The 15917-nt window shown below is 45.7% G+C and overlaps 1 protein-coding gene across 2 annotated transcripts in view; it reads left to right on the forward strand.

Moving 5' to 3' along the window:
- Nucleotides 1–9725: 9725 nt before the first annotated feature.
- The window catches only part of C1H11orf24 (chromosome 1 C11orf24 homolog), a 38447-nt gene continuing 32255 nt past the window's right edge, over nt 9726–15917 (forward strand). Inside the window, exon 1 of one of the 2 annotated variants that reach the window (XM_084857460.1) lies at nt 9726–9852. The gene's annotated coding sequence lies outside the window, so the exon portion shown is untranslated. Of the gene's footprint in view, nt 9884–15917 lie in introns of both variants that reach the window. The other variant, XM_084857469.1, reaches the window with a different exon arrangement.

Genomic DNA, 15917 nt, shown 5'->3' on the forward strand with positions numbered 1-15917 from the left:
GCACTCTCCTATGCATGTCTACTGAGAAGCCTTAGAAGCCCCACTGAAGCCTTAGGGATCAATCCTATGCAAACTTATCTGAAAGTAAACCCCATTGAACTCAATGGGATGTACTTCTGAGTAAGCATGTATAGAACTGCACTGTTAGTATTTCCAGTTTAGCAGTTGCTGGTAAATTAGAAGCCATTCTATGATCTATTTTAGGTATATTGAAATGATTAAATTCCACCAGCATTATCGTGGTTCTACAGTTAGTTCATATGCAACCATTCTCTGGATATCTCTCTTGATTTGGTTTCAAAATGCTTGAATACCAGGACACAATCACCACATGTGTAATGGTCTTTTGCCATTAAACCACATTTCCCAACAAGAATATATTTTGTATTTAACAATCTTATCCTTCTTTGATGTCAAATACCCACAATAAATTAATTTATCAACATTTTCTTTTAGACTGACACACAGAGTTGATTGCTTCTTTGGAAAAAGCTGCTTTCCATTCAGTTTCACTAGTAGTTGTACCTATCATCTTCTCCCATCATTCTTTAGGTAGAGAAATCAACCACAAAAACCTTCATCAGCTCTATATGAGATCTAAGCTTGCCAGAATCAGAAAAAGCCTCCTCTTATTTAAATTTAATTTATATCCCGCCTTCCTGCCAAAAATGATGGTCAAGTGGCTAACAATAGCAAACTACAGATAAAAAGGATCTCAAATTAAAACAAAAAAACCAAACCAATTTAAAATACAATTACAAATGCAACAATACAAAAGAAATAAACAGCACCCTTCTTCTAACACCGTAGTACTATAAAATGGTAGTTGTGATGGTATGTGTGTAGTAATTGTTTACCAGCACATGGGGTGAGGGATGACCTTGGCAGCAGTGAAGAACAGGGAAGATAGCCAGAATAGGTGAAATTGACTAACTAGCCAGTTCTCTTCAAGGTCCATTAGTGTCAAGCTGCCCAACAGCAGCTTACACTTTAATCTGTTTCCTGCATACACCTGCATTGAAAATAGATGCGTGTGTAGCTGTCACGCATGACATCTCCAGAATTCTCTCCTCCAAAGGAAACTTGTGCTGTAAAAGTTGCTCTGAGGTTCCCATCACTTAGGGAAACAGATGTGTTCAACGGTATACAACAGCCTCCCCCAGCTGCTGCCCTCCAGATGTTTTGGATAACAACTCCCAGCATTCCTGACCACTGACCATGCTAGCTGAGGATGATGGGAGGCTGGTAAATTTGTTGAAGTCCAAAACATCTGGAGGGCAAAAGGCTGGGGGAGGCTGGTAAGCAAGGAGAACCTGTAAATGAAGAATACAGCAGGTCTGTTATGTGAGCACATGTGACAAAAGGACAGGGAGGATCAGGTAACATGTATTATCTGCACAGATCAGAAGGTGAAAGCAGCACAGTATCCAAAGAGCAAGTGGTACAATAACCTACACAACCTTTAAAAGGTCAATTTTTGATTTTGTACTTGCACTCTCACACTGAGCTCTTGGCTGCCGCTGCTTTTTCTTTTCTTTTTTTACACATGCATACATTCCCCCTTTTTCAGAAAACGAATCCTAAAACTTTAACGTGTTGACTGCCTTCTGAACTGTTGTGGCATCTTAATATTTCAGCAATCTGTGTATCTTGCACTGATCAGTCTGCCAGAGGCACTTTTCTCTCCCCACCCCACTGCTGTTCTCAGATAGTAGTCCTAAAAGGTGCTTCTAAATAAACAGCCATCCATAAGCCTCCTGCCAAAACAGCTCTCGGGTTGATTTATATTACAGCCTTGCGTGGACATCCACAAACCCAAGGCTTCCTGCTTCAGCAGCAGAACAAAGAATGAGTGGTGGGGAACAAAACTCCTTTGTCGCTTATTTCACAAAGCACCACATGCTTCTGGCCCGATGATATATTTGTTCCCCTGCCCCCAAGTGGTAACAGGGAGGACTTGCAGGTGCTTTATAAAATAATCGAAAGTGGCATTGCATTCTTCCAGACAAAGCAAGCAGCTGCCGATGAAGGACCCCTCCGCCCCGCCTGCCTCAGCCTCGCCTCCTTAGCTTGCACCATGTGCGAGGAAGGTAACCGAGAGGAACAACTTTGCCAGGGGTGCACTTCACAGTGCTCCCTCCCCTTACGGAACTCTGCAACTGCCCAATGAAGAGACAGGGCGACACTCGGGAAGGTGGGCAGAGGACTGTTTTGGGCCTAAAGTGACCCACTGCCCACAAAAAAACAGGCAAGACAGTCTGTTTAGTCCAGGAGACCTGCCCAGGACTCTGCTGTCATTCAGGTGCTGGTTAAACCTTCTGCCACCTGCATACTGGTAATGGTGTAGCCTGTTGAACTGGGCACCTACACAGACAAAGCTTAGTGTATGCTTAAACAAAAGTTTAAAATCCCAATTTCACTCCAAGGTAAGCCAGAATGTGGGGCAAGAAAAGCAGAATGCTGCAATCTGTATACATTATGCTAATCAAGTTGAGTGATCTATTGTAGCTTATTCTGCACAATTTATTCTGCTTTTGAGGGTAAGAAACTATGCAGGCCGTAAAAGCCTTTTTCTCCCCCTGCCCTGGCCTACTGGAAATCCTACTGAGATGTCCTTTGGCTGAGATTTCATCACACACTCCCCACACACTTTCAAGTTATCTTGAAGCTCTATAACCACCCCCCCCACCTAATACCCTCCAGATGTGCTGGACTATAACTCCCAGCATCCCGCAGCCAGCTCTGCTGCACTAGAAACTTGCTTTAAAAAAAAAAAAAAGTCAGATTCTCAGAATACTGAATCTTGCCCTCAGTTTTCTTGGGCCTTCATGGAATACATAGAACTCGGCCTGCACTTTACCAGATTTGATCTGCCTAATTAGCTAAGAAGCGACATAGTCTGCCAGACCACCAACCACCATGCTGACCTAGGAGCAAATAGTAGCTTCAGAGGCAAATAGCAGCTGGGGATGGGGGCAATTTTCAGTGGAAAAAGCAGATTAGAGGGAAATATTAATACCCACACCGTTCAAGTACCATACTTCCAATTCAGATTTTTTTAGTTAAGGAAACAAAGAAAATACTATTTTTAGTTAAAAAAAAGAAAAGAGGACGGGAATCCCAAGTATCCTTTTCAAAGCTGAATTTAACATATCAAGTTTAACCCTGGCAACTGCTGATCAGGACAGTCCGCTGAGCTAAATGCACAATCCTATGCAAGTTTAGACAGAAAAAAGTCCTACAATTCCCAGCATGCTGGGAGTTGGAGGATTTTCATGTGTCTAAACAGGCATAGGATTGCACCCTAAGAATACATGAATTATTATTATTATACTTGGTAAGCACTATAATCCTTACCCCACCCCTGGTGATCAGGACCCTTTAATTTTATTTAAAAGCATAGAATAATAGAAAAGTAGGGTTGGAAGGGGCCTACAAGGCCATTGAGTCCAACCCACTGCTCAATGCAGGAATCCAAGTCAGAGCATCCCTGACAGATGGCTGTCCAGCCTCATCTTGGATGCCTCCAGTGTGGGAGAGCCCACCACCTCCCTAGGCATTTAGATTCCAGCTTAGTGACTGGTGAACTGTAAGCTTTTCTACATGAAGTTTTTAACCTGTGCTTTTGCTGAGGCTTCTGCTTCCAGATTCTTCGCAGGATTAAGATTGGCTCCCTTACACATTTTTCTCCCCTAGGGTTTTTCTTTCTCTGCCTTTCTATATGTTCCATTATACAACCACTAGGTGGTGCTGTGATATACTGCAATTGTGCAATTACATGAGATTTCTGTAGCATTATGGAGGCCATTAAGAGAAAAATACCACACTTTCCTAGTTAGGGGAAAAAAGTGATAATGGTTGCAAAGCATGGGAGAGGCCCTGGAGGATCGTGACATCCTGTAACGGACCCACAAACTACTATGACTGAGCAATCAGGAGCGCACAATAAAAGCCTCTTGTAAAAAGGCTCTGTAACAAATTGTGCTTTCCTTTTCTTTTTGTGAAATGAACTCCATTTGTTCAGTAATAAATTGTTCTACACAGGAGGTGTGTCTGCACAGGAAGTTTTCCACAGTGTATTCAGTATTACTAATGTTAAAGTCAGAGAGTGACAAGCTTTGCAAGGTAGGCATGGATGTGGCACAGGAATAGTGTATGGGATGGGAAAACCTTGCACTGATTTTATGCTACAAGATGTGCAGAGATCACAGATATATGGGCCCCATACCATGGTAGGCAGAGAACCTGCCTGAGCAGAAGACCCAGGTAGATATGAACTGCAGGGAATTATGTATATTGGAGACAAGTCTGAACCTTGGGGGGGAAACCTCTGTTGATTTTTGCTCTCCATCTGACCTTCCAGTAATAACTTTACCAGGCAAAAGTCATAGATAACTCATTTACTACATGACATGACATCACTCTGTGACCCAGTTTAGAGGGGTCTGTGGGGTGGGGGAGGAGGGAGAGAGAGAAGTGTTTGCATCCAAATATTTTACTTGCCATCCTTGCTCCCCCTCATTGTCTAGCTTGTGCTCTTCTTAACTCAGTAAGTACTGTTCAAACCATCTTTAAAAATAAACTTGAATAAAACGATTTTCTCACAACTGCCCAGATCTGGAAAATTCAGACCACAGAATCTAAAGGCTCCATTGTGAAGTTAACTAGGACATACTGTGCTTGTATGTGTGTGTTCTTTTGAACTCAGAGACACGCTATAGAATGAATTCAGATGGCAGGTCTCCTCCAGCAGTTTCTGAGGAGGAATAGCGTACCTGGATACCTGAAAAGATTTGTTAGAATCCCTTTTAGGCACATCAGATCCAATGGAATCATAGTAAACAATGTGAATAAAATCACAGCTGCCCTAAGAACTTGTTTAATCTTTCTCTTTCTTTGTCTGAGCATCCCAGGAATACTTCTTCCTTTCCTGATACTCTAGCAAAATGAAGAGCTCAGCTGAGAAAAATGCCCAGCTGCAAAGATGAGGCATAGCAAGGATTTCTGGCCTCTGCCTGCTGTTGCTGCTGGTTGCCAACAACAACTGAGCAGTTTATTGCTAGGGTTGCTAACTTTTCCCCTGGACCTGGGTTTGAGCCATGAAACTCACTGGGTGAGCTTGGGCCAGTCACCATCTCTCAGCCTAACCTACCTCACAGGGTTGTTGTATGGATAAAATTAGATAATTCCCATGTCTGCTGAACTCCCTGGATGACAAGTGGGATACAAAGGTGAAAAAAAAAAGACATCTACAGCAAATGACTTAATAGAACACTGGCTTTAATTGAATAAGGGGGCTTGGTATTGCAATCTAAGACGGAACAAAGGTAGGCTTTGAGGGAGGGGGTACATTAGAAGCAGCTGAAATGGCATCTGTGTGCACCTGGGGGCACACTCAAGGAATGTACCTGAACAAACAAATATGTCAGTAATCCCTGCTATAAAAAGTCTTGGTGTGTGCTGCAAAGAACACCTAGGAAAACATTCTTAGGAAAACCACATGCTGTCTTTGTATCCCGTTATAGCTGTCAGGATAAAGCAAGAAAGAATGGCGGGGGGGGGGGCACTTGCTCTTCCTTCCCTCCTTCTCAAAGGAAAAATATCTGCCTGCCTCTTCAGAAATGGTGCTTAGCTTTGATTTGCAGCATGGCTATTTTAATTACGGTTTCCTTTTCCTTACATTTCCTAAGGCTCTCCATGGGTAATGGTATTTCAAAAACAAATAAATACCTAACAAATCTTCCTAATAAATCTTTTCAGGTCCCCAACCTTTTTGGACGTGTGGACACATTTGGGAATTTGAGAAACTGCTGTTGGCACCACCGCAAAAATAGTTCCCACGGAAGATGTGGCTAGTCATGTAATCGCTGCCGTGGGGGCCTGGCTAGTCAAAAGGCAAGTATTTCACCCAAGAAGCTGAATACAAGCAGAGGAAGGGTCTGAACTCCAAAACCAGTCCACATATTTGACCCCACAAAAGCACAAAATAACCATTTAAGGTTGCAATCCTATGTATGTTTAAAAGGAACTCAGTGGGAATTACTTCTGAGGACTACCTAGGATTTTTCTGCTTATCCTATCTGCACGCAAACTTACACACCTAGCCCCAAAGGAAAGGAAAATGCCCCCAGCCTCAAAAGAAAAAAGTTTTCCCTACCTCAATCCCAGGCTCACCAACTCTGTTGCCCACCTGGCACTCCCACCTCCTCCTCTGCCATCAGAGCCCCCGCCGGCTTTGTGTGTGTGCGTGTGTGTGCATGTGTGTGTGAGAGCGAAGAATGAGAGAAGGTGCTGGGAAGGGAGAGAAAAAGAGCAAACAAGGAAGGAGGAGAAATAATGAAAGGGGTGAGAGGGAAAGAGCAAGGCCCATCATAGAATCATAGGGTTGGAAGGGGCCTACAAGACCATCAAGTCCAACCCCCTGCTCAGTGCAGGAAGCCTGATTCCCAGGCGGTCTCCCATCCAAGTACTAGCCAGGATTGACCCTGCTTAGCTTCCGAGATCAGACGAGATCGGGCGCATCCAGCCCTTTGCTCATATTGTGATATCACAATATGGAGTAATTCAGCCTTCCCCAACCTGGTGACCACCAGATGTTTTGGACTTCAACTCCAATCAGCCCCAGCCAGCATGGCCAATTGTCAGGAATTCTGTGAGTTGAAGTCAAAAACATCTGGAGGGCATCAGGTTGGGGAAGAGTCAGGTAAGTGATCCTGCAATGTCATTGCTATTTCATGGTACAGCCATGGAGAAGCTTGCCACAGATATGGCAAGGATGTTTTCATTGTCATTTGCCACACAGTGGTTCTGGACTGATATAAGGGTACAATCCTATGGAGATAGGCGACCACCTATCCAGTGCAGGGTGAGCGGAGCTCGGAGGGGATCCATGGTCCGGCTGCCCTGCATTTGCCACTAGACGGCCGATTTTGACTATCTAGATGCAGCACTTTGGAGTGGGGAGGCCAGACGATGCATAGGAAGCATCATAGGGGCACTTCCACGCTCCCTGCCCCGGGAGCACTCCCTTTTGCCCTGCTCCACACTGCTCTTCCAAGCATGGAGACTGGGGATGATCCCGCTGCCGGGAAGGCAGTTTTCCGGGAACCGACCTTGGAGCACAAACGCCGAGGTCAGTTCTCGAAAACCAAACATTCCTATGGCCGTCTAGCCACTGTCTAGCGGGCATAGGATTGCACCCTAAGAGACCCACAAGTTGGTTGTAGTAAAGTATATGGAAAAAGAACCAAAGACAGAAACAATGTGGTCTCTCTGAAGCCTATGGCTCCCTGCTCACCACAAAGTTCTTATGCCCTGTTACATCTAAGCCTTTTACTAACCCCACCATGTAACTGCAACAATGGCATATTCTTTCCCCGTTTACACCAGTTTCCCCTTCCTCTGGTCTGATCCCATTTTGATTTTTTTAGATTGTAAGCTCCTTGGGGCTTACAGTGTGTGTTCTATAGGAGCCACTTCAACTCCTCTAACAGACTTGGACGCAGCCTGCTGGGTCATGCTGGAGCTGCTAGATGGAGTGGCTAGAAAATTATTGATACTTTTACACCTGCCTACCTGACATTTTTAGGTGAGGTTCTTTTGCAAATCAAGCTTGTTTTGCACAATTTATTCAGTCTCTGCAAGGAATGGAGAGGGACAAAGATTGGGGTTGCTTCTCCTTGCAGGAGAACACAGCCCCAGGGAGCCAGTCCCTGTATATCCACCCCACCCCCACCAGTTGCTTGATGGGAAGGTTCAAGGGTGAAAAGTGGGAAGAGAATGTCTCCCACCTTCATTGCCACTCCCTTCTTTGGCCTTGTATTAACTCAGGAAAAGCCAAAAGGTAGGACTACTAATGTTCTGTTGGGCAAAAGAAAAACACACACACCAAGGAGTATGTGGATGGGTGGCAAATAAATCTTGATTCTGCTGTTTATTGTACAGACCTCCCAAATAAGCTGTGATAGGATACTTCACTGTCCTTCGCACAACCTCTTTCAAATAAATTTTAGCATGATGTACTTCCCAGGGCTTTACATAGTAGTTACAAACTGTAGTAAGCTCTCTCTTTTTAAGGGTTTTTTTTTTTAAGTAGCTCACAGAGCAAACCTAGGCATTTCTACCGAGAAGTCCTATTGAATTCCCTGTATGTAGGATTGCAGTCTAAAGAAGACTCCTCTATTTCACTGTAGCTATCAGGGTGTGGGCATTTCCGGTTCAGGGGATGGCATCCTGCCTCTGTTGTCGAGGATCAATAGAGCAATTGTTTGTTTTTCACTTATTATTTAAGCAATATGTGCATATACGCTCCTTTGCTATTTAAAAATTCCAAAGCAGCTCAAGAACATAGGAAGAGTCGTGGTGGATCAGACCAAGGGTGTATCTAGTCCATTCCGGGCACACAGTGGCCAGCCAGCTGCCCATGGGAAACCCACAAGCAGGACATGAGTGCAACAGCACCCTCCCACCCATGTTCCACAGCAACTGCTCTACATAGCCTTACTGCCTCTGATACTAGAGGTAGCACACAGCCATCAGGACTAGTAACCACAGATAGTCTTCTCTTCCAGGAATGCGTCAACCCCCCTTTTAAAGCCATCCAACTTGGTGGCCATCACTACATCCTGTGATAGTGAATTCCATAGTTCAACTATGCGCTGTGTGAAGTACTTTCTTTTATCTGTCTTGAATCTCCCACCAATCAGCTTCATAGGATGATCCCATTAGGTTCTAGTATTTTGAGAGAGGGAGAAAAATGCCTAGATAGCATCACTGATGCAATGAATATGGACTTGAGCACGCTCCAGGAGAGAGCGCAGGACAGGAAGACCTGGCGTGCTATGGTCCATGGGGTCACGAAGAGTCGGACACGACTGAAAGACTGAACAACAAAGCCACATTCTCCACCCCGTGCATAATTTTGTACTACTCTATGTCTCCCTTTACTCGCCTTTTCTCCAGCTGACAATAAAAAAAATCCAATTAAAATGCGCGCACACAATAAAATCAACAGCCAGTCAGCAGAGGAGTTCGAATGACACAGATGATCCGCTAGAACCACGTTGTTCTGTACAGCATCCTCACTGACTGGAAATAAATGTTATATAATTGCGCCAATCATGCAGAAGCTTAAGATCACCCTTGGGCCAGCATTTAAAAGCCGCTAGTGCAGATTTTTTTTGATGGCTTTAAATTCTGCATATTTAGATAATGTTTGATAGGACTTCTTAAAAATGCTGTTTTCAGGGCTAGGCGCCCAGATCCCTCACAATTGGGTGGGATTAAAAGGTCCTATACAAATAAAATACGCATGGGGCTCTCCTCTGTTCCCCTCTCCGCCCCGAAAAGCCGCTCGCGACCCGCAAGCCGCGCGGGAACGCGGCACACCCTCCAGCCTCACACGCGCTCCCCGGAGAGGAGGCCGCTCAGCCTCCACCGCCGGCCTCCCCTTTCAGGGACAGCCCCCGTATTGCGCGACGCGGCCCCTTCCCGTCACGCAACGCGACTGGCGAATGAGGCGTTCGAGGGGGGGAGCGAGTGTTCCGGGCCCTTCTCTAGCTCCGCAATCGCCGAAGGAGAAGCCATAACTTCCGGGTTCCCGCGGATGACGTTTCGTCGGAGGAGAATGGAATGGGAGGAGACGATTGGGCGTGGCCACGGGAGGGGGCGTGTCTGCTGCCCCGAAGGCGCCCGCGCTGAAGGGGCGGGGCGGGGCCAAGCGAGCCGAGGGGCGGGGCTTCGCCGAGGCATGTGGCGGGCCCGCAGCGGCGGGGCTGCCGTGTTTCGCTCGGCCGCTCGCCTGCCTGCTGCTTCGGTAGCGGCATCCTTTCCAAGCGGGCCCGGCGGACGGAGGTGGGATGCGGCGGCGCCTGCTTCGGGGAGGGTAGTGCAGCCTTCTTCCTCCGAGTTCTGCCTGGGGGGCGCGCGGTACCTCCCTGTGGGGGCGCTTGGGGGGGCGCTGGAGAGGGGTGGGGGGTCGTGCGTCTCACGGGTTCCGCTGCACTGTGCCGAGTTTGTGGGTAGCCAGGGAAGAGACGCCTCCTCGGCCCCTGGGATGCATCCCTGCCCCCTGCAGGGCGAATCATCAATCCTGGCAATGCTCTTTCCCCCCACTTTTCTTCCCCCCCCCCGGGACGGGGGGGTATCAGTATCCCTCGGGGTGTCGCCTGCCCTCTGACTCAGCTTCGCGGTGCTGACCAGCCTTCACCCTTTTCGCCTGGGAGGAGTGGCTGTGAACGTGGAGTTTGCACCGTTTCGTTCTTGCGCTGGCACAGGGCGGAGCCCAAGCTCGGCTGGACACAGGCGCTCGGCTGCTGTTTCCTGGCCGGGGGGGGGGGGGGATAGATGAGCCCAGTCATCCCAGCCCCCTTCACTTCTCTTCCCCACACTCCTCTCTTCCCCTCCTTTGAAATGGAGCCGCCAAGTACTTCTGAATGGAAGTCGCAGCCCAGCACATCTGGAAGGCACGGGACTAGGGAGGGCTGCTCTCAAAGAAGCGGGCGGGGGTCTGTGGTTGGGGGAACGATGACGGGCCTGCCGATTGGAGTCCTTTGCCTGGAGCTCCTCTGGCAGCCGCTGAGTGAGCGTTCTTCTACTGCCTCGGGATTGTGTCACTGACCGCAACTCTGAAAGTAGCAAATCACAGGTCTGTCTGTTACTGTTGGAATGCTATTTTATCTGACCTGTATTTTTCTTCCCTGTGCAATGGTTGGTTAAGTACCAATAACAGTACTTGGAAGATGGTGGTGGGTTGAGAGGTATATGCTAACATGATATACTAAAAAGGCATCTTCTCATTACTCAGTATCCTTTCTTTGCCTCACCAGTGGCCTGGGCATGCTGGCTATTAAGGAAAGCTTTTGTGACTCTGCTAACATCTTCTGCAAAGAAATCTAGTGGACAGTGTCTCTTGATTTTGTTTCTAGTGGGGTACCCATGCTAGTGTGTTGCAGCAAAACAACAAAGTCTTATGGCACTCTAACAACTTAGCAAGTTATGGCATAAGCTTTCATGGGCAAGAGACCACTTCATCCTGAGTTGGCAGATACACACATGGGTGTAGGGGGAAGAAGAAAAAAGTGTACTCGCAATTCAAGGCACACATGATTGAGTCGAACTTTGCGATAAGTGTTAGCTTAGCAGTTTCATGCTGGACTCTGTATTTCTTCTTGGCGTGTTCTATCTTTAGTTTTATTTTAAATGACATATCAAAAATAGCCAGCTATATAAAATCAGTTTGTTTACAGAGACTGGCATAAATGCAAGTGTAATCTAGTGTTTAGCCATATAGGATTACATATGGAATTATGGCGTGCCTAGCAATTATTCAAAGTTGTGGGTTTTCTTCCAGCATTTTATAAATTGAGGCCAGTCTGAATCAAATTCTTCCTTTCTCTTTTCTGCTTGGTCCTCTTGCATTCCTGAACTTCATTTTCTAGGAGCAGTGATGCTTTCACCTAAGGGCCATCTAAGTTGGGGCCTTCCCTGTAATCACTTCACAACAGGAGCATGAGAAGGGTGGCAACCACTGCAGCTTCTGTATTGGGGTGCAATTGACTCCATCTGCAGTGCAGGTTATTGCCTCTAACTGAGAACGGGGTAGCCATCCAGTCTGCCTCTCAGACAGACCTAAACTGTATCTAGGGTGGAACCATAGTGGCCAGTTCACAATAAATTTGTGCTTGCTTCCATTCTAGGCTCATTAAGATCATATGAGCATAGACCTTAATCTTGCGTTCCACTGAAAAACGTCCTGATGTGAACAGATTAGCTTTGTGTTAAGCTGTGGTCCGCATTTGTGACTAATGCCTGTTCATACAGTGTTTTTTCTACACGTGAAGAATGCAGAGTATTCTTGGGCATTTGCATGGGGAGAAATGTAACATGGGCATAGCCAGCAGTGATTTTTTTTATTTCTGCAGCTGAAAAAAGGGGCTGCTGTGATTGTTTGGAAATTCCTGCTGGCTACTTCTGTGATCAGGTGCATTTCTGCATGGCAGTGTGGATATGCATTTGCCTGACAGCCAGTTGCGATTATTTGTGTACGTAGAAAATATTGTTTGAACTGCTCCCAACTGCTGACACCCATCAGTTCAACAAAAGTATATCTTGCATCCAGACAGAAAATGATCCTCGTGCTTGCAGCGTGTCTCTTTGGAGACTTCATGTGTGAATTGCCCTTTTACATAACAAAAAAGGTGGATTTTTTGCATGTTGGTCTCTTTAGCTAAAAGGCTAAGAATTTCTGTCCATCTGCTTTCCAGCTTGGACCCCCCCCCCCTTAACTACAGTCAAAGCTGCTTCACATCTGTGACCCACCCACAAGCCCTCTTGGCCATCTCACATTATTCTATATATTGGATTTGTTTTGCCTTTCTTGTAGCACGCGACTTGGCTGGCTTACTTTAGTCATCTAGAGATAAGTGCCCACAAAGTGGACTTCCTCCCCAGAGCATCTGCTGGATTGTACCAGTTGATCAATAGGGGTGTGGTGTTAGTATGTTACTCACCTTGACTTGTGGCAGAAGGGTGGACTTGGTGGCCTCTTGGCTTTAATTTAAGAGGAACTTTGAACAATGAGGGCAGTTAGCACTATGAATATCTTTACCAAGGGATTTCTTATCTCAAGAGATATTTAAACTGAGATTAGATGCCTTCCTGAAAGATACTGGCTAATGTAGCACTATTTAGCTTCAGGTGCATATGTTCTGTTTTGATGTGTTTCCTCAAGACTTGTGAAATGGGAATGTTTGCTGGGATGTTTAGCCCACTCCTATCTCTGCAGGCACAGGGCAGGCACAATGGCCTCTATGTCTCTGACCTTCTGGAATGGCCCGAAACCTCTGATATGTGTGTTACAGTGTATAAGCATTTTTCTTTAAAAAGAGACAAACACTATATCCTCTTATATCTGATAAGCACAAAAATCTCTGTGATTTACAGGGCCAGTTCACAAGACACATGTCTCTAAGCCTATATTGTTTGTGTGTGCCGACATTTTCTTCACCAAAGATAATTCTCTCTCTCTCCTCTTTATTTCAGGATTTTAAATATTCAGAAGTTCCTTCAGGCTCTGAAAAATCATGTTGCTGCTTGTGATTAGTGATGTGCTTTTTGTCCCTTGTGATCTAGTGTGGGGCTGGGAAGAGGAGTGTGTGACTTTTGAAAACACACTTCCTCCCACCCATGCCTCTTAGCTGAGGCTTGTGTTGCAGAGTGTCAACGAGGAGAGAGAAAACCTTCTTCCGTTCCTATTGTGTAGTGTGTTCAAAGTGCCGCATATCAGTATGGTGACTAAAGGGTTGGCCGTGCACTGGGGGAACTCTGATTCAAGTTCCTACTCATCTACAAACTTGGGGGTAAACTGGACGTCACTCTGGGAGATCGACAGTTGGAATGCTGCAGTTGGTTTAGCCCTCCTCCGACTGTGGTGCGGTCCCAATCAGATTCAGGGAGTCCCCTTTTTTCTCAAAAGTTTAATAGCTGCTGGCTGTGGGACCCCTTGAGTCTGATCAGGAGTGCAGCACAATGGGAGGCGGGTTTAATCTTTTCCTCCTGCTCAGTTTCCCCAGTGGAAATCTCACACACAGTAAAGCAGCCATCTTCCCTGTGGTTCCAGGCCTGCAGCTTCAATTGATTAATCAGTTAAACATATCAATTCTGATATGACTAAAATAGTATTAAATCCAACAATAGGCTTTGGAAATGTGTTATTAATTAAGTACACAAACTGCAAATGGCAAGCACTATAATCAGAGAGGCATTCTGTCTCAGGAGGGAATGCCCCTTCTGACATAACATTTCATACTTCTGCAAACCTTGAGCTTGTCCTGAGTGTGTGGATGCTTCCCTCTTCTTTCTCATTGGCCCTGTTTTGGCTACAGTCCTGTTGGCACTCACCATTTGAGTTAGCTGTTAGAGCTAGTAACCACATCATTTGTTTGATACTGTAGTATTGAGCCTTGCCTCCTAGTTGGCGGGTACTTTGTTCACATTTCTAATAGTGGTTTCTTACTGTCAACCTTTCAGCTGATGGATGTTTCTGCCATGTTTAGAAATGGTAGCTGTGCAAGGCTCTGATCTCTGCGTACTTTGATGCATCTTAAAACTGCTGTTCTTGGGATTCAGCAGACAGTGTTCTGCTGTCACAGAAGGCTTTATGTGGGGGCTCCTTTTTAACACTGTTTCTATAACTGTACTACGCTGTGTATTTCTGTGTGTGTTGTGAGTTAATTGGGAGCCAAAACCAGACCCTCCTTGTGTTCAGAATCCTGTTGAACTTGTCTCATCTGATTGAACTTGTCTCATCTGGTTGAGTCTTATCACTCCACGCAATACTCTTTTCCTGTGGTGGGAGTCACAGCAAACATTGGACGGTGCTATAAGTGTGGCTACCAGAGCTTTTTATTATTAACATTATTCATATCCTAGATAATTTCAGCTTTTCCCTTTACTTCCATTCAAAATGGTCTCCATCCTCCCACATACATCTGGTGTTTGTCGCTGTGAACCTGCTTTGCAGAAGCCAGAGTATTTTTGTACTGTGATTTTTAGATACCCATATTATTATGCAGTGCTAAGAAAATAATCCTCTATACCAGCCTTCCTCAACTGGGTGCTTTCCAGATGTGTTGGACTACAACAACAGTAATCCCCAGCCATTATTGAAGCTGCTTCAAAAGGAGGGAGTCATGCTGTTGTATGCCACAACCATAGTTTTTACAGTTGAGTCTAACAATGCTGTGAGGGTCAGCTAGAAACGGTTTTGCAGGAGAGCATATTTTCTCCCATGGTGTGTGTGTGAAAGTGTCTTTATTTGGATAACCAAGAGAAGGAGAGAGAATTATCTCTTGTCATCCTGCAGATAAAAAACAGGGTGAGGATGCTGCACCACATCCAACTGCCAGCAACTAAGCATGGCATATACTTGCAGGTAGGAAAATACAGATATCCAGAGTTAGGGTGTGGGTGATAATGTCTGGAGAAGAAGTGCTGGATGCAAACTTGTTATGGAGCAGCAGAAATCCTTTTGAAAGACTTTCTGTTGGAAAGATGTTTTGGCATAACAAGATATTTGGTGGGCTGCTACCAAGAACCCGGGACAAGGAAGAAGTGGTGGCCTCAAAATCCGGCACACCCCTTCTGCAAACAAATTAATGTCAATATATTTAACTTGTTCTAGGAGCTCAGGTTCCCTGACCAAACTTTCAGATATGTTTGCGGTTTGTTTTGTTCTGCAAAATCCATGAGTAGTCTGCAATTGCCATGACTAGGTTTGTGCTCCCTCTTAAAAAGGGCCAGGTACATTCATGGTAAAGTTTCTGGCTAGCTGTCTTCAGCTGATGAGGCAATTTCTCCCAAGGCTATCAGGTGAACACCAGGACTGGGATATTGCCCTTCCTATTACTGGATGTGGGAGGCACAGTTATTAAGGCAATTCTGTGAATGAAGTTGTCATCTTGATGCCACGGGAGAGATGCTGTTAGCTTTTCATATACAGAGTCCATCACCAGTAACTGCAGAGAGGAAGACCTAATTTTCTTGGAGCACGGGAATTAAGTCTTAATCAGTTTTGGAACCCAGGTAGATGTGCCTGACCTTGCTGCCACTTGCATGGATCTGGTTGCTGTGCTATCATAGTTTGGTGAATTGGGCTGCCATCTAGTACGGAAAGGAAGCTGTAATGGACAGAGGCTGGTCTTCAGGGTTTAATTGCTGCTTGCCAAATGTGCTTTTTGATCTGCATCTAGCCTTTCATTCAGCATGTTTTTGGTTAAAGAGCACCATACGGGGAAGGAGATATTCCTCCACAGGTTTGTAAAGTGCTCAAGGGCTATAGAGGGAGCTCATGTGCTTGCAGTTAGGTTTCTTGACCCTAGTCCTTTGTGATTGCAGAATCCTGCATCATTGAAGCTATC

The sequence above is a fragment of the Heloderma suspectum genome, chromosome 1, assembly GCF_057233095.1.
Source record: "Heloderma suspectum isolate Gila_16-S chromosome 1, 16-S_ref, whole genome shotgun sequence".
Lineage (NCBI taxonomy): Eukaryota > Metazoa > Chordata > Lepidosauria > Squamata > Helodermatidae > Heloderma > Heloderma suspectum.